The sequence below is a fragment of the Equus caballus genome, chromosome 9 (genome assembly GCF_041296265.1).
Source record: "Equus caballus isolate H_3958 breed thoroughbred chromosome 9, TB-T2T, whole genome shotgun sequence".
Classification (NCBI taxonomy): domain Eukaryota; kingdom Metazoa; phylum Chordata; class Mammalia; order Perissodactyla; family Equidae; genus Equus; species Equus caballus.
The window spans coordinates 53,234,944-53,256,257 of record NC_091692.1 but is presented as its reverse complement, the minus strand read 5'-3'; the positions used below and the strand labels follow the sequence as shown (position 1 = coordinate 53,256,257).

Below are 21,314 nucleotides of genomic sequence, written 5' to 3'. Positions count from 1 at the left end.
ACTCACCAAGAAAACTGGGATGTCTTACTACTACACTTTATATTTCCCTTCCACCTGGGCAGTGCCTGGCATGTAGAAGGCACTCAACTATGTTCTTTGTACTCAGTTGATTGGAGGCCATCCCAGGACAGCAGGGCCTTGTTGACTCATCTTTGCCTTTAGAGTAGAGCCTAGCACAGTGGCGCCTTTTCAGTAAGGCTCAATGGGTATTTACTTTATGAACAAAAGGAAACACAGGTAGACATTTATTTATTTGTCATGATACATATAAATGTCAGGTTTATAATCTGATAAAAATCAAGATTATCAGGTTGATAATCTGATAAAAATCAAGAAAACAAGGATGAAGAGCTAAGTAACACCCCCCCCCCCCCCACACACACACACCCACTACGTAGAGATCAAGCTGGAAGCCATCAGAAGCAGGTTCCAATTTGCCTTTTACATGTCTGAATTAATTTTTTATTGTGGTGAAACGCACAAAAACAAAATTTACTAATTTAACCATATTAAAGTATACAATTCAGTGGCATCAGGTACATCCACAATGTTGTGCAACCATCCCCACTATCTGGTTCCCAAATAGCACAATGTTTTTGTAGTTTGTAACACAGCTGTTTTATTACATCCAGTGGGTGAGGAATCAAGTGTACTATAAATACAATTCAGAGCTTAAGAAATATAACGGAATTAAGTCACAAAACTCTTCACTAAATTTGAAAAAAACTACTCCTTTCACTCTATCCTCATATTAAATTGTAGCCTGATGAGACCTGTTGGCAAAAAAGAGGATAGTATAGGGAGAAATAATACAGGGTAGGAAACCATTCTCTTAAGATGCTGCTGACTTACTCTACCTGCTTGATTGTCAGGGCCTGGAATACAGCTGGTAACTGGGATGTAAATGGCCCACTTACGTTCACCAGGAACATTTAAAGGGGTCTCTAAATATAGACTTTAGGAAGGTGACAAAAAAGGATTGTGGATTCCCATAACCCACACTAGAATAAGAACTATGTACATTTAGTAAACATTTAACTTCAGCATAATTAATTATGCACAGCAAATACAAAAAATACAGCGTGGCTCTGGAATTAACTGCTGAGCTTCATCATTAGGAACAGGTGAAAATTTTACCCAGGGGTTCTCAAGGGCAGTACCTGAACACTATAACTATCTGTGTCCCTTACCAGGTGATGAAAGACTGAGAGTTTTCGTGTCTTTAATTTTTTGTTTTTTGTGGTGAGGAAGATTGTACCTAAGCTAACATTTGTGACAATCTTCCTCTATTTTGTATGTGGGACACTGCCACAGCATGGCTTGATGAGTCGTGTGTAGGCCTGTCCCTGGGATCAGAACCATAAACTCTTGGCCGCCAAAGCGGAGCACACAGACTTAACCACTATGCCACTGGGCTGGCCCCACGTGCCTTTAATTTTAAGCTGAGATCAGCCAGTATTTGATCAAAGATTCTATTTCACTAGAAAGTATCTCCATTAACTATTCTCAAGAAAGTTGTATTTCAGTATAGTCAGCAAAAATCTAGTCTCAGTCTCTTTTTGAGTGGCAAGTTAGCTCTGTCTCTGTATTTCTTTCGTTTCTCTCCTGAACACTGATCCAGCAATGGGAATAAGCTTTGGACCAGAAAAAAGACTTTTAGATTGAATCTGATATTAAAAACAACAACCCTCATCTATTGTTCTGGTGATAGAAGTTATAATGCTTTCTGTGAAGCAACATTAAACTTTCCCTCTTTGCAGCAGCTGCTGTTCGGGGTTTTATTGTGTAACAGTTTCATTACCACTGTTGTGCAGGTGCTCAAATTTCAGCTTGCATGTGAAGCACCTCACCCAAGGAAACTTGCTGAAAATGCAGATTCTTAGGTGTTTCCCCTAGAGCTTCTGCTTCAGTAAGTCTGAGCTAGAACCTTCGAATCTGTGTGTTCCCAGTTCCCCCAGATAATTTTAATACAAGTGATCTAAGGACTGCAGTTTGAGAAGCAACATATTGGGTTTGTTGCGAACAGTGCCAGGCCTTTCAATGCTACCTCAACATTACATAACAGAGTTATATGAACTCAACTGTGAGTGTTTGTTTCTTTATTCCTGGCATCTTAGAACTTTTCCATATTAATAGTTTAAGTTAGATAAAATTGTCTCCTGTAAAATGGGGTGTAAAACCCACTTCACAGGGTTTTTATAAAGACGATGGGATAATTTAAGTAAAGGGATCAGTCAAGTGCCTAGCATTTGGTAAGCACTCAATAAATAGTTTTAAAATGTTTTTCAAGAAAAGATCTTATCACCATCATCATTAGCAGCAATAGCACATCAGCATGAAATCACTAAAATATGTTTAGGAAACTGTCTCCATCCAGACTTTACCCTCATGGGGAGTTAAGGTTAATCTGAGTTCAAATTAAAGGTCATTAATCCCGGCTTCCACTCCATAAAAGACATGCCATTTGATTCTGTGAAAATTACGCAGGGGCCTCTGGTTTCTTACATCCAAGATGGAGATTAGACATGACCCAAATATTTAAAAAGGATGAATTAAGAAACGTGATTTTAGTTGTAGGAGTCTGGCGAGAAGGTTGGGGGTGGCCTTCTGGAACACAGAAAAATTTCTTAGACACTGATTCATCAACAAACCCTGAAGTCTTATTCTAACCTTGCCTTTAATTTTTATTATTTTATTCTAAAGTTGTTGATAACTTCTCATTACTTTTTCCCCCTTGCTGCAATTTATGGTATTTTGTAGAGTAACTGAGTGCAAAGGCAGATGTTAACCTTCCAAGATTGTGACCACCCTTCCTTTGGGGTCACTTTGGAAATCCTCTTGACAACCTGATACCCTTCTTGTAGAGGCTGCTCGTTATCAGTGCTCCAAAGGTAGTAATTGTAGAGACAAAAGAGATGTAGATGGAGAATAACCATTTATCTTTGTATAGTTTGGAGCTTTGTAAGTGTCATTACATACGTTAATCTTTTATGAAGGGAACTGAAATTTAACAGTCTGACACATAAAGGTGCTTTATGTGCCCCTCGTTGCCATACGTAACACGGTCATCGACAGAGATACCGCAGATTTTCCAAAAGTGGTTTTATAAAAAAGCAAATTTTTTTGCATCTAAGTTTTGAACCTACTAACCTCAAAACAACCCAAATTAACTCCTTCCTTCTTTCTTGGAAAAAAGTACAAAACACAAATGTACAGCTCTAAGATTTATATCAATGAAAACACCCAGTAGCTGTAACTCAGGAAAAGAAATAGAGCATTTCCAGCAGCCGAGATCCCCGTCCTCAGTACCTAAAGTGGCTCTCCCAATCGCCATCCCCTCCCTCCCTGCCCGCCACAGTTGCCCACAGGCTTGCCTCTCATGGGAACTATGTTTTGCTTTTCTTTATGGTTTTAACACCTAAGCAGGCATCCTTGCCGCCAACAAAAAGGTTAGTTTTCCTGAGTTTTGAATTTTGCATAAATGGAATTATAAATATATAATATTGTCTTTTTTTCCGCTGAAGATTGTTTTTTAGATTATTCATATTGTTTTGTGAAGCTATAGTTGATTTGTTTTTATTTTATAGTATTTCATTATTTGAACATACCACAGCTTATTTCTCAATTCTACTCTTGATGGACATTTCCTTTCTGTACTTTTTCATGTGTTTATTTGCTGTTTGGGCATTCTTATTGTGAAGTGCCTGTACTAAAATTAAAAGAAAAAAAAAACCCTCCATTTTCCCTCACAGTATGTCACTAAGTTATTTGTGATCTATACTCTGGTCGTTGGTTACTGTTCCTATTAACCAGGCATGGAGCTCTCCTGTAGTTAGTTCTAGTTATCTAAGATGTCACTTTAAAAATTCCTGGCAGGGGCCGGCCTGTGGCTGAGTGGTTGAGTTTGTGCACTCCACTTCGGTAGCCCAGGGTTTCAGCAGTTTGGATCCTGGGCAGAGACGTGGCACCGCTCCTCAGGCCATGTTGAGGTGGTGCCTCACATGCCACAACTAGAAGGACCCACAACTAAAATATACAGCTATGTACTGGGGTGATTTGGGGAGAAAAAGCACAAAAAAAAAAAAAACTTCCTGGCAATTAATGGGTCTCAAATCAATCTAATCCCTTAAATGCTCAATGAGAAAAAGTTCCATGAACACTATCCTTGGGAAGCATCATCTAAAGTACTCATGTCTTAGACATTCACAACAAGCATTTATAATAATAAAAGTTCTAAAGATCAGTGGAGTAAAGGAACCTACTCAATGTTATTTAATCCAACTTTTCTGAAATGTGTTTGAATTCAGAACATCTAATAACGTCTTATGGAGCACATTTCAGGAAAGCTTGGTCTAGAGGAGTCCCCTCTTGGTGGATTTTGACATCATAGGTCAGCATGTGGAGAATCAGGATAAAAAAGCTTCAAAGAGAGTACAATTATCTCAGAAATGAATTTACAAAGGATTGAAATGGAAAAATGGTTCATTTAGATTGGTTTTCTGTAGTTACTTTAAATATATGAGTGATTAAAAAACTAATAACTAATACTAAAGAATTTGATATAGAAATGATTATAAAGGTCAGGTTTGCACATCAGAAAGCTGACAAATGCAATTATATTTCCATAATCTATTAATAGCTCAATTATTTCATAGATCAGATAATTAAGTGTTGTTCATTAATGATAATTTGTGTGTGTATCTCTGTGTGTGTAATGGAAAAATCACAGCTTTTTAATATTTAAAGGCAATGACTTATGATGAAATAGAGTTGAATGTATTTTTTGTTTTAACTTTTGTTGTGTGGATTTTTCAGTTTGGATATGTACTCTAATTTCGCTTTTCCAAATTTCTCACTTGTAAATAACATTTCCAAAAGTACAAAAGTTAGCACTCAGTTAGAAAATCCTCACCTTCTTCTTTACTCTTAAGGAAAAAAAATTGAGAAAGACTAACTGCTTGTGAATATCATTATTAAAGAAAACTGTCAATAAAATGGAAGCAGACCTTTTCTTCGTAATCACTAATTTGCTCTCATTATGCAGAAATTTGCCACTCTACTAATAAAGTAGGTTACTTTTTACTGTTAGATTATTTGATGCTATTTCGATATAACAGCAAAATAAATGAAGTCACTAAATTTGCCATCACTTTATAGATGCTAGGTCCCTATAATGTATCTATTATGTCCCAACAATGCATCTGTGCAATTACACATGCCAATTGGCCCCTGATAGAGAAAGCATTAGAATAACCCCGGGAGGAATCCTTTTTGGCTGAGTACGTGATTGGAGATCACATTCACTGATCTCTTTTAGCCTCAAGGCTCTTGACTTTCTTTGCTGTCACTCAGGGCAATGGTTAGTTACTGTCAGAATGCAGCTATGATTGAGAAAGGCACTCGCTAAATACAGAAGTTTGAGGGAGGTGAGAATTCATATGAAGCTTAGCGAGTCTGGGAAGTTTTCCAGTTCTCCAGTGCTGTACTCAAGCACGAAGGCAAATTGAATTTTATTACTTAAAAGTAACAGGTGACATCAAACCATATTTTTTCATGGAGGCTCATTAGCAACATCCTTCTTAAGAAACTCATTGCAATAAAACTTTTTTCCCCCAAGCTGGTCTTAAAGATTGCATTCATTTTGAAGTCCCTTCCATTTAAATTCCTTCCTTTTTCACAGAAAATTTTAACAAAATAATAAGTCCATATTATTATTAAGAGGAAAAGTTTTGTGATATAAATATTCTACAACCATCTGGACAAATAAATGCAAAATTAGAAAGTGTAACTAAACTGAATGTTGTTAATGATATTAGTTACTAAAATTGACGGGCCCGTGCTCTCAGGTTTGAAAACTCAAGTGTTTTTCTTCCTAACTTGGGGGACAATTTGAACTTTGGAGGCTAAGATTTATGATGGACAGTTAATCACAAACGACTGTCGTCCCTACGTCCCAATCCCACTGTAGAACTTTAATTTATGCAGGATGGTTTTAGGCATTTTTTTCTAGCTGTATAGAAAATTAAATCAAGGGTCCTCTACTTCATTTATCAAGATTATTTATTTCTTCCAGATAAAATATTTGGGAAAATTATTTTATGTCCAATTATTTTTCTCTTCAAAATATTTTGCATTAGGACTCACGGAGGTGTGGGGAATGAGAATCATACATGCTCCTCCTTTCCCCTCTTTAAGCAATTCATCTCCCTCTTTCTTTTTGGATTAAATTTTTATATGAAAATGTCCTGTGTCAGGGAAATGGGAGAATTCCCCCTGCCGCTTTTCCTTAAGGTTCTTACGTCTGGTCAAATAATTAAAAAGGCAGGTTAGCAGGAGAAAATCAAAGTTTAATAGCATGTATATGGAGAAACCCAGGAGAAACTGAGTAACACAGCCAACTGGCTGAGTCTGCCTGTTTAAATATCTTCAGCCACAGACAAGGAGGACGGACAAGGAGGATATTTGGGGTAGTGACTTGGGGCTTCAAAGGGGAGGAAGGCAACTCACATGGAAATGGAAAAGCAAATGTTTGGTAAAGAGAACTTTGATAAAATGGGCTTAGCAAGGATCCTCCCAGTCTACAAAACCCAGAGTTATCTATGGTGATGGGCTGTCTGGGGGACATGCCTTTATTTTACATTTCTTTTAGGCAGTTAGGGGGGAAAGGTCGAATGTTCTTCCTGAGTCTGAGCCTTTATTGTCATCAGCACGAAATAATCCACATACCAGAGTGGTGCATCTTGGTGTGGCTTGCCCTGAACCCCATCAGTTCCCTTCTCTGAAACTTCCCTGGAAGTTTCACATATAAAAAGCTGTAGAGAGAAAAACTGAGTTAGTAGCCAAGTGGTAAGAAATCTGCAAAGAGAGAAAAGAACATAGATTAGGAAGAAGATAAACAAGCAGAAAACAACAAACTGTAGCACATTTCCCCACATTCCATTAAAACAGTTCCTCCAGTCCTGGAAATAAGTCAGTCCAATAAAATGTGTGAGCTTCATTTATCTGATCGAAAATGTCAATCCTCTCTTTTAATAGATGTAAGTTAGATACTACTTTCCCAGTTTGATTTACATAAAAGCAACGTTTTTCACCAATGATTGCGCAGGCTCCTTCTTGCTGGGCAGTCGGTGTATCCAGAGCAAGTTGACTTTGGGGTACCACAGAGGCTAGGCTGTTCATCTCTGACTGGAGTACTTTCAAAGCTCACATGGTGGTGTTGAACTCTTGTCCCATTACCATGGAGAGATTTAAGATCGCCTTTTCCAACTCGTAATCTCCAAAGCTGGGGAATAAGACTCTCAATGCTGAAAAGAACTTGGAGTTGTGATACACAAGCGGATTCTCCATGATTTCCCGACTGGCACGTTTATGTGGCACAATCTTATGAACAAAGGAACCTGGGTTTGTAATTTGGCTGGTGTTTCGGGTGGAGTATTTAGTGACAGAAGGGGCCAGGTATCCAGGTCCACAGTGTCTTGACCAACTAGATGGGAATCCTTTATATACTTTGTTGCCACATGAAATAAAAAGACCAGTGTGGTTCATAGACAAAGTTGGAACTGAATCTATAGTTCCGGTGGTCTAGAGAATTCCATGACCTATGCCACTTGTACTGTTAGTGCCTAAACATCTCCATTTTCCATGTGCTCCTGTCAATCTGTGTTAGAGTCATTTATAACTCCTGACAAATAGAAATGGCAAGCAATAGGATATACTGGAGTATATGAGGAAGCCATTTGGTGTAAACCTAATTGGGTCTGACCTTGTTTTTCCAAAAGGGCCTGACCGTGGCTGCTGAGCATGCATTGTATATTTACTTTAGACTTTCCCTATGGTAAGAACAAATGCCCTTGAGATAAAGGTACAACTTCCCTCCCCCTCTCAACGTTGGCATTTCCTTAAAGATTAAGCATGTTTCCTTAGGCTAGGAACTGATTGCTGCACTCACCTGTGACCACCCAGCTCAAGACAATAGACTTGCTTCCTGCTACACCCTCTGAGATAGCAGACCCACTACCTGCTGTGTCCTTCAAGTGCTGTGCCGACAGGGCAATCTTGTGACTATTGTAAGAGGGACATTTCAATAATATGTGAAACATCCTCTTTGAGGGTATATAACCACCCTGTATACCCCTGCTTCTTTGGAGTGCTCCATTCCTTTGTGGAAGGAATCTCCCGGGCCATGGTCCTCACATTTTAGTTCAGAATAAACTCTCCCAAATTTTCATTTATGGGTTGGTTATGGATTATTTTCATCGACACTCCCTTTAGAGGTCTGTGATGCCACCTGTGGAATCGAACCACAGAGTTTGATTACAATGTCATCCCGGTATGTCACCCAAGAAAGGTCCAGTGTCATGTTTATTTTCAGTGCAGAGGGAAAAACTTTCACCTATTGTCTTTATCTGGGCAAGGGAGAGTCCTGGAGCTTCTATAGAGTCTTTCTGGGGCCCAGATGACTCACCAGAAGAAGAGGCAGAGTGAAGTTTTCTGTGTCGTGCATATCATACCTGTTGTTCATCCATCTTCCATACTTAGTCCACCAGGTGTTCACTTCATCAGGAACAAAGACCAGTTCAGGTTCTTTGTGCTATCTAGCTGTTGAGATAACCAGCAGTCAGATTGATTAGTTAGTGTGGCCAGAACTTGGTAAACTGGCATAAAGGAGTGTTTGCTCTGTGCTCGACTTGGTAAAAAAGAGAGGTGTTAGGCCACAAGCCCAGCTGGGCTAGGGCAGCAGGATATCTTGCCTAGAGACTGAAGAAATGACCCAGAGACTGTGGACAAGACATATAGGTTTATCGGGCCCTACTTATGGGAAAGCGTTCAGTGGTGGCTGGCTGGATCGAAATGTGCACCTGCAACCACCCCCCAAGAGAAGCTTGTTTAAGTAGGCAGAGGGTAAAAGGCTGCATGCTTGCCAAAGGGCTGTCCTTCATACGACCAGCATTCCCAGAATAGTAGCTCACATGGAGGGGTTCTGTGTTCCTATAAGACACGATGTTCTTCTCGTGGGATAAGGGAGGGTCCGGGCTGATCCCGGTAGCTGGGTTGCCTGCCCATCAGGGAGCCAAAAGGACACATGGTTGCAATGGGCCTGGGGCCTTTTGCTCAGCAAGCAAGGCCTAGGCACTACAAGAGGGTTAGTAAAAGCAAGACACAGGTTGGAAAAAAGCCCGTAGTGGAGAGTTGGAGAGGGGAAATAAGGTAGATAGAGACCAGCACTCTCCAGCCAGCTTTTTAATAAATGACTAAAGGAATATATATATTTGCTAATAGTTTGTGTGTGTGTGTGTGTGTGTGTGTAGGGAGCTTTTAAATGCGAAGTGGAGAAAACAGGTGAAAGCAAGTTTTCTTGATCCATGATCTTGGGAAAAGCTGTCTGCTTCATGATGTCGGCTGCTTCTGAGGCCTGGGAATTGGCCCTGGAAATCCTTAATTTAAGGTCGCCTGTGGGGACTGTCTCCCAGGTGTCTTGAGAGCAATATCCTGGATCTATTTTGGTGTGGCTTAGATGGATCCAGCAAGATTTTTCCTTTATTTTGATGGCAGTATGGGTGGTCAGTAGGACTTCATAAGGTCCTTGCAAGTGAGGTGACAGTGCATTTTTTTCTTTTAAAGACCTTGATGTACACCCAATCTTCTGGTCGAAAGGAATGGCTAGGTTTGTCAGAAGATGGGGGCCAGACCTCCTTTACCTATTGATGATATGCTTCAAGAATGCTAGTTAATTTCTATATACACAATTAACTGTATATAGCTAGTCATAGTATCAATTTGTTCACTTAAGTTCTCATAATATTCACTTAATCCAGGAATCAAAGGTTTAGAGATGCCAGTAGGCATCAAGTGTCCAAAAACTATTTCAAAAGGAGTCAATCCATGTCTCCTATTTGGAGTATTTCCATCTTTATAAGGGCCAAGGGCAGAGCTTCCGGCCATTTAAGTCCAGTTTCTTGACAGACCTTTCCTAAAGTCCGTTTTATATCTAGATTCTTATGTTCCAGTTACCCTGATAACTGAGGGTGATCTGGGGTATGAAATTTTACTGAGTACCACAGAGTTTTTGCAAGCAAGTGGTTTATCTCTTCTGTAAAATGAGTTCCTTGGTCTGATTCAATCCATAAAGGAATGCCCAAACAAGGCATAACTTCAGTTATTAATTTCCTTACCAGTGTTGTGGTGTCGATATGTTTAGTCAGATAGCATTCAATCCATCTACTAAACATGTGGGAGGTAGCCAAACAGTAAGAGCTGGGGGCTGGGAGCAAGTCTATAAAGTCCATTTGGAGTGCTGCAATATCAGCCTCTAGTTGCGCCACTTCCTGGTCATTTGCAGGAGGGACTGGGAGAGGGTCTGGCCATCTATTTCCCCTGTGAGGCAGGTTTTCTCCAGGGGGTCGTCTGGCCTGTCTGATAACTACTGTGTAATCTTGGGCTGGAAGAATGCCCCTTAGCAGCCAGTCAAAATCTGTGTGTGTGGGGGGGTGGGGGTGGGGGGAGCGGTTATGAATAGCTACTAATCTTTCTAACTCCTCTCTAGACTTAGTAGGATCTTCTGACAATGGAGGCAGGAGAGTTTTATGACTCAATAAGTCAGCTGCTGTCCAGGGGACATGAATTCTTTGCAGTGGATGTCCAGGATACATCTGCAGTGGACATTGCATGGGAACCCCTGAGGCTGGCAGAGCCTGATTACAGAGCCCTGGAAAGTAGGAGGAGTTGTAAGGGACAGCCAAGTGAACCTTTCTGCTTTTTATGGCCGCTCCCACTAAATTCACTTCCTGGCTTTGAGCATTTACACAAGTAACCTGTATGTCTCTCACTTGGAGGTCAGGCCTGAGTGCCCCCTATAAGTCTTCTAGAGAAAGAGAAGTTAAAACAGGCAGCTGAATGCCCTTTGGAGAAGTTGGCATTCTAGGATCTAGGGGAGCTGGCTGAGGAGCTGGCTGAGGAGCTAAGTCCTGAGGGGGAGAGTCTGAACCAGGGGCCCAGAGATCCAAAATATCTTCTGGGGAATCAGGGACAGGGAGCTGGGGATATAGGGGATCATAGGAGGGAGGGGAAGGAGAATTTTCATTCAATTTACTTTTTAATCTTTGCTCTAAGTCTGACTTCTGATCTTCAATTTATTAAGAGATTCCTTAAGGCTAGCCATTATATTTGCGGGGTTTTCTTTTCAATTTGATCTTCCCATAAATACCAGTAAGGTAGCTGCTTGTTACGAGAGCTGTCTAAGATAGTTTTCAAACATAGTTTTTCCAATTCAAAAGATCGGTCGTCCAGCCATTGACAAGTAGGATCTCCATTTGTATATGCATTCCAACAGTGACTTAACCAAATAAGACTTTTTAATGAAAGACTTGGACGTAACCTTTCAGGCCTAGAGTAAATCTTTACTGTGGACAAAAGAGGTGTCCCTGGAGAGGGCGCAGATGATGTAGCCCCCATGATCCAAAAGTTCACTCCCAGAACTAGTTAGAGGAAGGAAAGACCTTCGTTGCACAGGCGGTAAGGATGGTGTCATGAAAATGGTGTATCCAGTCTCCCATGAGAGCGTGGGATGCCCCCAGTCATAGACCCGCTAATCTGTGACACCAGGCAGGCACTACTGAAATGGGATTTTTCCAGCACTATCAAGCAACACAAGTTGAGACAACAAAGGCCCTTATGGACTGGGCTGTTTATGACAAACTCCCCTGAGAGCTTGACACAGCTGGACAAAGAGAGAGCTCAGAACCGCAGTCTGTTTGACTGGCCACCAAGGTGAAACCTGGTAAGTGCACCTTCTGTATGGTGGAGACCAAGGAGAATATTCTCACTGGTCAAGAAGCCAAATTCTCAAGATACGGAACAAGATGGAAGGAAAAACCTCATCCGGTTTTTTTCTTATATGCACAATGACAGCTTTAGCTAAGCCTTGGGTCTCTTGGAGCCAGAATAATACCTAGGAGGGAGGTGCCGCGGGGTTGGGGATCATGTGTGCTTTACAGAGTACCTCGTCGTTGCACAGATATTTTCTTGAAGTTGGCGGGGGACCTGTGTCATCTACCCCATTCTGTGACCAACTTATCCTTCCACGGGAGACTTTTTGAGGTGATGAGCATCCTGATGGCTCTTAACTGCTCAACCCCTGCTCACCAAATTTGCAGCCTATTTGGCTTCCAAGATGCCCTTAGCAACAGCTTTCACTTCATGTGCACATTAACCCACGGCAAAGTTTGTCTAGTTAGACACCAGTTTGGTGAGAGCACCAAACTGGCTAGGCCTGTGGGGCCGGCCAAGATAACAGGCTCTAGGGCCTATGCCTGTGTCCTACCCCATGGTATTTCCTTCTTATGACACATGACACAAAAGACAGAGAGGACAGAAAACACATAGTAGCTATCTCTGGGAGGAAAAGGATCAATAAAGCCAAGCGTACTCTACCAGATTTACCAGAGTCACACAAGAAACTAGTTTCCAAAATGTTTTCTCCTGCTAACCTAAATTTAGAAAGAGAAAAAAATTCTCACCACTTGCTTCCACTGGACCCCTCAGATAGAGATTCCGGGAGGCTGGGGTGGTAAGAAATCTTACCTTTTGCCGACTTCCGTCAGGCGACCCGGGATCTCCTCATCTGCAGTGGCCCCAGGCAGGAGGCAGTTCTTCCTGCCAGAGAAGGCAACTTGCCAGCCAGTGGGGATCCCGCTGCCACACCAAAACTGTCAGGGAAATGCGAGAATTCCCCCCGCCCATTTTCCTTAAGGTTCTTACGTCTGGTCAAATCATTAAAAAGGCAGGTTAGCAGGAGAAAATCAAGCAAAGTTTAATAGCATGTATACACGGAGAAACCCAGGAGAAACTGAGTAACTCAGCCAACTGGCCGAGGCTGCCTGTTTAAATATCTTCAGTCACAGACAAGGAGGACATTTATGGTAGTGACTTGGGGCTTCAAAGGGGAGGAAGGCAACTCACATGGAAGTGGAAAAGCAAATGTTTGGTAAAGAGAACTTTGATAAGAGTGGGCTTAACAAGGATCCTCCCAGTCTGCAAAACCCAGAGTTATCTATGGTGATGGGCTGTCTGGGGAACAGACCTTTATCTTACATTTCTTTTAGGCAGTTATGGGGGAAAGGTCGAATGTTCTTCCTGAGTCTGAGCCTTTATTGTCATCAGCAAGAAATAATCCACATACCAGAGTGGTGCATTTTGGGGCAGCCTGCCCTGAACCCCATCAGCCACTTATCTCAGTCTCTTCCTAACAACAGTTTACTCTGTCCTCAGCCCCACAAACCACGTTTGTAATGTCACACATTTTTAAATGATTTTAAAATCACTGTTTTGGGGACATTATTTTTGAAGTCAAATTTAAATATAACATCTTTATCATCAATGGCTTACACCCAAGACCTTCTAGAATGACAACTTTCACTATCTCCTAGGTCCTGATGGAGGGGCGGGGATATCATTTATGGGGGAGCATTCCCTGGAGCTTCTGTCTACTCTCTTCCTCTCTCCCTCTCCCTTTCTCCCTCCACCTGTCTTCCCTTCCTTCCATCCAGTCTCCCTCCCGGTCTATCTCTCCCTCCCTGCCTTCCTTTCTTTTTCTCTTTCTTTCTTAAATAAAACTGGCTCGCCTTATACTGAGTAAAACCAAAAGCCACAATCTACACTATGAATAGAGCTGAAATTACCAATTATGATGCGACTTGAGTATCTCTGATTTTTTGACAATTCAGAGACATCTTTACATTAATATCCAAATATATTAACAAATAATAAAAGTAGTTTAATCCACCATCCTGTTTAACTGTAAAAATTAGACCTCTCCCCTGATTTTCTAAAGATCCTCAGAGAATGCATATAGTTCTCTGGCCCTTGCTTCTTACCTTCATTTCTTATTGTTCCCTTGGCTGCTTCTGGGGTTTCCTGGAGAAGATGCTGCCACGACCACAAAGGCCTCAGAGAAGGGGTCAGGGCAGGTAGACCTCCCCTCTCTGTCTACTCCATAGACATAGCAAACCTTAAAAAAAGACAAAACTTACTTTTGAAAAAGTTTTAGATTTACAGAAGAGTTACAAAGATAATAAATCAAGTTTCTGTATATTCTTTATCCTGCTTCCCCTAATTTAACATCTTACATAAGGTTTCCTGGATCTGATGTGAATAATTTCATGTATTAATCAAACAAATAGTTATTAAGCAGCTCTCTGCTAGGCTTTAGGGGCACGGTGATCTGCAAGTTAGAGTTCCTGCCTCAGGGAGTTTGCAGTTTCACCTCCTGCATCTCGAAGTGAGTAACTTTTTTTTAAGCTAATTGTGTTTATTGAGTCAATTTATCACTGCTAGCCTTCCAAAAGTGTCATTTTTCTTTGAATTTTACTCCCACTTTTGCTAGAAGTTATGCATGTTATTTCGTAATGAATATCTTATTTCTTCAGTTTCTATTTTTTTGTTATGTCTTACTTTTTTGTGAATGATTGAAATATATTAAGCCGAGTCTAGATTGTGGAAAGTTTAGAATGTTTGTTACCTAATTCATATGACAAGATCGTTCAGCTACTTATCCCAAATCAAAGCTTATCCTGAGTGACATAGCAAAGGCAGACTTTTTAGAGTCAAAATTAGAAATTTGTGTATTATGAATATATATCCCTTTTTGATTAATATTTCTGCTTTTCTGGTGCAAATATTATTGATAGAACTGTGACATATCAACAGCTACTGGAACCCATTCTACAGATTATCTCTTCCAATGCCTTTTGGTTTTGTTTTAAGTTTCAAATATCTATGGCTATATGTCAATTCTTTGGCCGATTTCATTATACCAGTATTAAAATGTGAAGTGTTAAGGAAATGACTCCTTTCCATGTCTCACGAAACACATGGAGTTAAGTGAGACTTCAAAATGAAAATTTCAGATTTCTGAAGCAAGTAGTAATTAGAACCTCTGTGGGGGACTGGAATTGGCCACCCCAAGATATGTCTCTTTGGCATGAGGATTATTTGGGGCTGGTTACTTTAAAAAACTGCAGACAGGAAAGAAATTCTGAAAAGCAGAGTTTGCTTACCCTTTGTTAGGAGACTTTTACATTGTAAAGGAAACCTCCACCTGTAAACGTGTCTCCCTCTCTGTACCAGGAGAAAGGGGATGACCTTATCTCTAGAAACTCTTATCAATGTGGAAGGCAAGGACTCAAGTCTGCATAATAACCTGACTCTTGTTTACTGTACTTGTGTGGTAATCTCCCATGATCGACTCCCCCCACCCTCAACATTCTCCTTTGTCTTTAGCTAAGGATGATATTTAAGGTGGTGGCTTCAGCCATTTTGGTGAGTTGCTCAGCTTGCCTGAGCCTCTCCCATGTGTACATGTTATAAAGCTTTGTTTAATTTTCTCCTGTTATTCTGTCTCATGTGAATTTAATTCGTTCCCTGGCCAGAAGGACCCAGAGCGGGTAGAGGAAATGTCTTCCTCTCCTACACCTTCAACCTCAGAAGTTACTTAAATTATTTTATTTTTATTAGCATAAAATTTGATTAAAAGAATATGTTTATTCAGTGCAAATAAGATATACTCAAGTTATCCTCTTGGTAATTTAGATCTCATTGCTTTGCCTTAAACATTTTTTTGAATTTATGTATCTATAAAATTATTTATATACATATACATCAAATTATCTCACTAATTTACATTATAAACTGTGAGACATAATTATGAACATGATTTCTTTGAGTAGTTTCTGGTAAGAGGTGAAATCAGATATGATTAGAAACTTTCTCAAATACTTCCAGTAAATTATTCTAATAGCAGAAAGGACTAGTACCTCAAGGATGGTTATTACCCCATGAAAAGTAGAGTTGGTCTAAGATGATAATGCACTTTGGGCTGGAAAATTCACTCTCATTGTTGTCATAGATGAGCAGACATCCTTCCAACCAAGGAAAGTCACAGTAGCTTTGGCAGAAGACTCTTTTATCTTTTAACAATGTCCTGATTGCAGTCCTTGTAGTCTTACCTCAGTTCCTTGCTCTCTGAAGGATTATTGCCATTTTTTGATCATCATTCTCCCCCTGTATGCATCAAAGTAGGACAGAGAAATCCAAGTGAGGAAGAGTATAGCTGCATGCAAAATAAGGCAGAGGAGAACGTTTGGGTTTCACGTGAGATCAGAAAACAAATGTTCAAGGGTATAAAAATATAACCAGCACATGCAGCCCACTATGGGAGATATTTTGTATTCTTTGGTCAAGCATGTGCATTCAGTTCTTGCAAACTTTCAAGAAGACAACACCATCAGGCCTGCCCAGTGACACAGTAGTGAAGTTCACAGATTCTGCTTGGGTGGCTGGGGTTCACCAGTTTGATCCCAGGTGCAGAACTACACACCACTTGTCAAGCCATGCTGTGGCAGGCGTCCCACATATAAAGTAGAGGAAAGATGGGCACAGCTGTTAACTCAGGGCTAATCTTCCTCAAAAAAAAAAAAAAAAAAGACAACAAATTGGGTAGGGCAAAGACTTGGCTCATCAGATCACAGTCTTAAATCTCTGTGATGACATTCCCAGGACCTGCAATTCTCTGAATGTATAATTCATTTGTGTAAATACTCAATAAACCTGCTAGTAGACATTCAGATTTCCTAAGTTACTGAAGTTCTTTCTTGGCCTATTAGAACCTCTTTGTTCTTTTCACAATAATTTCTTCTGAAGGAATTTTTTCTTTATTTTGATATATGTCTTGTTGCACTGGGGCTTGCAAATTGCAAATTGTTTTGGTGGTACCAGAAGTAACTGTAGACTGGCAGGCCATTGGAAGAAAAGTGTGTTTTCTCCTCTCCATAGCAGTAATGGAGACAGATTTAGGGTCCAGGGCATGTATTTAACAAAAGTGGGGTAGAGTGGGGATGGAAGATGGGGTCTGGACGTGACAGAGGAGAGAGAGAGAGATTTTTTGAGCATAAGAAACAGTGAATGTGAAATGCAATAAAGATCACTGGAATTCATCTGTCTTTAAAGTTTATCATTAAAAGAATGGATGTAACCATTTTTTTGAAATCTTAAATTCAGACCAGTCTGATGTAGAGCATTGCCTAAAACCTCTACTTTTTGATTATCCTTTTTGGCTTGCAAATTTCCTCTTTTTAATTTTTAATTTCTAAAAACTGCAACAGGGATGATGCATAATCTTTTTCTTTTTAAAGATTGGCACCTGGGCTAACATCTGTTACCAATCTTTTTGTTTTCTTCTTCTTCTCCCCAAAGCCCCCAGTGCATAGTTGTATACTCTAGTTGTAGGTCCTTCTGGTTGTGGCATGTAGGACACCGCCTCAGCATGGCCTGATGAGCAGTGCCATGTCTGTGCCTAGGATCCAAACCGGTGGAACCCTGGGCCACTGAAGCAGAGCACACGAACTTAACCACTTGGCCACAGGAAGGCCCCTGTAAATTTCTTAAACTTATGAACATCTCAAAAATAAATATTAATTTAAAAATCCATTCAGTGAAGTAACGTCTAAAGTTTCAGGGAAATCTCAGTGACAAGAAGAGAGCTAAACTCAGAATCTGGCTCCCCAGCCAGCACAGAAGATGCTGTGACCCCGAGGCCTCTCACCACCGGGAGCCACTCAAACCAACACACCTGGCCCACACAGCCCTTCCCTTTGCTCCCATCTGCACAGGGTCCCACACATTTAAACAGCTGGAACTTTGAATTCATACCAACGTTGTCATCTCTGTTCCCGCAAATTTCATAAATACGTGATTTAATTGCAATTTTCTGTTTTCTAAAAGAACTATTCATGATGATAAGTGAACTAGGGCGTTAATTAAAAAAAGAGAGACAGGAAATGAAAATCTTTAATTCTTCTTGCTAAGCCACCGACCCAAACAGCAGGGAACGTGTAGACTGAAACTTAAAGACTAAAGAAAGAAAAGATGCACGAGTCAAGCTGTCTTCCCAGCTGGCTGCAACGTTTCCCTGTGGGGCCAGCATGTTTGAACCAACAATTATTTGGGAAGAACAGGAATTATTAACAGGAAGAAATCAACGCTCTTAGATCTTATAGGACAGAAATAATAAAAAAATAATCAGCTCTCTGAAACATCTTTCGTTCATGGATCTCATGGTATTTTATCTAATATTACTTAATTAAAATTTATACTGCTTCTATATTTGAGAGAGAGAGAATTACTATATTTTATGGATTGAAAAATTGCTTTACAGAAAGATTGAGCTGGGGCCAGCCTGGTGGCATAGTGGTTAATTTTGTACACTCCACTTGGGTGACCTGGGGTTTACCACTTCAGATCCCCAGCAGACCTGCTCACCACTTATCAAGCCACGTTGTGGCAGGCATCCCACATATAAAATAGAGGACGATGGGCACAGATGTTAGCTCAGGGCTGATCTTCCTCAAAAAAAAAAAAAAAAAAAAAATGTCTCAGAAAGATTGAGCATCTTGACCACCTTCAAGTTAAGATTATGAATTGACATAGCCAACATAGCCTTCTTCCTATTTCTAAATAAGGTTCATCAAATTAAGAAATTAAATATGAAGTGAAATATGCATTTTTTCCAGTCTAAATGACACACAATTACTAATGCTGGATTTGGGGAGGAAATTAATCCTCCTCCTTCACTGAATTGACTGGATGCTTTGGTGATACTTTTATGTAGCATAGATATCTTCCATTTATGTTTAGTTCTTCTGAAGACTGGAAAATATAAGAAAACCCTTTCACATTTCTGGGTTTGCTAAATATGTATCCAATCTTTGCTGTATCTTGGTTACTTTACAATTCACTCCTTGTCTGTTCTGAGTCACTTATTTTATTTTGTTTTTTATGAAAGTGCTAATTGAATAGCACTAAAGATGCAGTGGAGCTGAAGGAAAAGAAAAATGTTAAAAAAGAAAATTAACCTTTAGGACATTAGTTTGTATTTGCTATAATCACTAGAAATTAGGATCATCCTATTTAATAAGAAAAACTTATCCAGTGTATGCTTAGTGAAGTCAGTTGTATATTAATATGTAACCTATCCCCCAATAATTTTTTTCTACATAGAAATAGATTGGAGTATTAATAATAATAATCATGGTAACATCAGTAACAGCAACAACAGTAATAATATTGGCAAATACTAGGTGAAATTTACAATGTTTACTTTGTGCCAAGCCCTTTGCTAAGCACTTTAGAGTTCTCATCTTATTTTATTCTCACCTAGGCTCAGGCACTATTTCTAACAGGTAGGCTGCTTTTATTCAAATGCTAATTATACCGCTTACCAGCTCTCACACCTGAGATGAGTTAGTTCAACTTCAGATGCCTCTGGTCCCTACTCTGCAAAACCAAGGTGATAAAAAGGTTATTGTTAGGATTAAATCATTAATACACAGGAGAGCCTAGAGGAGCTCCTGATACCCGGCAAAGGGCCCAATACACGTTGATTGTGATAGAACTTAGGGCATCAAGTTTTGGGGGTAAGTTACTTGCCCACAGTGTAGTAAATGGAATAGCCACGATTTAAAATCACCTCTTTCCAACTCCAAATTCTGGGCTGTTAGCTACTATTCTTCTAATATCACATTTAATTGTAGTTGTCAGTAACCCCTGATAAAATTTGAGTTTCTTAAGAACAGGGAGTGTAACATATGTATCTTTATGTCCTAGGCCTCAGCACAGTACATAGCTCCTATGCTGTACTGCTAAATTAGATTTAAAATAGAAAATAAAGCTATGCTTACTATTTCACTGAGAAAGGACATACATGTTACCAAAAGAGCGTAGGTTGTATTTCATGGCTATTTTTCCAATATTCTGTTCCTCTGTCTGTCAGAGGTGTGGTTATTTACCTGGTGACTACTATATTAAATGCAAGTAGAGAGCGCGGAAGAGTTAATACCATTTCATCCCATTAGTTGTACACCATGTATCTTAATTCAGTGCAGGAAATTTTGTACTGATAATTATTAGCTAATTCTTCCATACAGAGACATTCAACACTATTTTTATATGATCCTGAAATCCTTTATCTTTTGTATAGATTATTTGAAAATAATATTGCACTATTCATTCTTGATAGCCATCTTGACATCTTTCTTCTTTCATCTGAAAACTGTTTTAGTACTGGCCAAAGAAAGCAAAGGAGGTAGGAGTTCATGACAATATTGAGACATCTATTATTCTACTTCCATTCTAAGAGATACTTCAAGATATCAAGCTATTATCTTCTATCAGACAAGATTGCGTAGAAATCATCCTGGAGAGATAAGTACGCAATTGACTAATGGAGAAATTTCCACAAACTCCCTCAGACATTTGGTTTATCTCCAACTTTCAGAAAGTTATTATTTGGGTGTAACCTATAATTTCCATTCTCATGTTCCTTGGAAGGCAAATGAACGCTGCCTGAATCTTTTGGATTTAAACATTCATTAAAAACAGATCATTAACAGCAAAACATACTTCCTATCTGTATGCATCCTTTGAAGTATTTTGTTTTGGAACTGTGACGTTATTTTTATAAAATGTCTACAGTTTTTCAAGAGTTGAGAAAGAATCTGGCAAAACCAATAATGACAACAACAATAGACAGCAGTAGATAAACCGAAAAGGAAGGCAGCATAACTGGCCAATATATACATATTTTTCGTTTGAGTTTGATAATAATCCTTTAGTGCAATTCAAGTGAGCAAATTATCATTAATGCAGAAGAACATCAGCTGGGAAAAATGGAAGTGGCTGCAATTCCCCACAGAGAGACCAGTAATGCTGCGAGAGAATTGCTTCTAAAATGTGTCGTAATAATTGACCTGAAATCACTTCTCTAAGTTATGTGAGTTGAGTTGCCATTGCCATTTTGTTATTATTAGAAATTAAGATTTTGTGATATTTTCCAATCATAATACTCATTTTAAATGATTGTTCAAAAATTATTTTCTGACAGACACGCACATATTTTTAGCATGTTTTTTTGGCCTGATATAGAAACAAGTGGCTTTTAGTAGCCAACCTCAGGTTTCTGAGATTGGTTATTATGGTAGAAAGACTCAGGACATCTAGGTTTTGCCTCTAGCTCTGTCACCAACTGGTATTCTCAACATTTCTTTCATTCCTTTATTGTTATTTTTAAGCCTGATTTTTATCCACAAAATCATGGTGTTAGACTACATTACCTCTTCGATCCTTTCCAAAGATATTGTAATATGCATAGAAAGTAGTTCAAACTTGTTCAACCTTGTCCAATAAGATAAAACAAAACTCTTTTCTCTAGCTTCCAGTTTGTTAATGTCATTATGTGACATCACCACAAATGGAAAATCCTCATT

The 21,314-nt window shown here is 39.6% G+C and overlaps 2 long non-coding RNA genes across 2 annotated transcripts in view; one reads left to right on the top strand and one right to left on the bottom strand.

Moving 5' to 3' along the window:
- The window catches only part of LOC138915408 (uncharacterized), an 80,461-nt gene that overhangs the window by 35,212 nt on the left and 23,935 nt on the right, over positions 1–21,314 (top strand). The gene's annotated exons all lie outside the window — the stretch shown is intronic.
- On the bottom strand, positions 6,327–12,855 carry LOC138915636 (uncharacterized). The gene is made up of 2 exons (XR_011421731.1): positions 12,580–12,855; positions 6,327–8,598 (listed from the first exon to the last, which is right to left on the bottom strand). It is a non-coding gene; the product is annotated as an uncharacterized lncRNA (long non-coding RNA).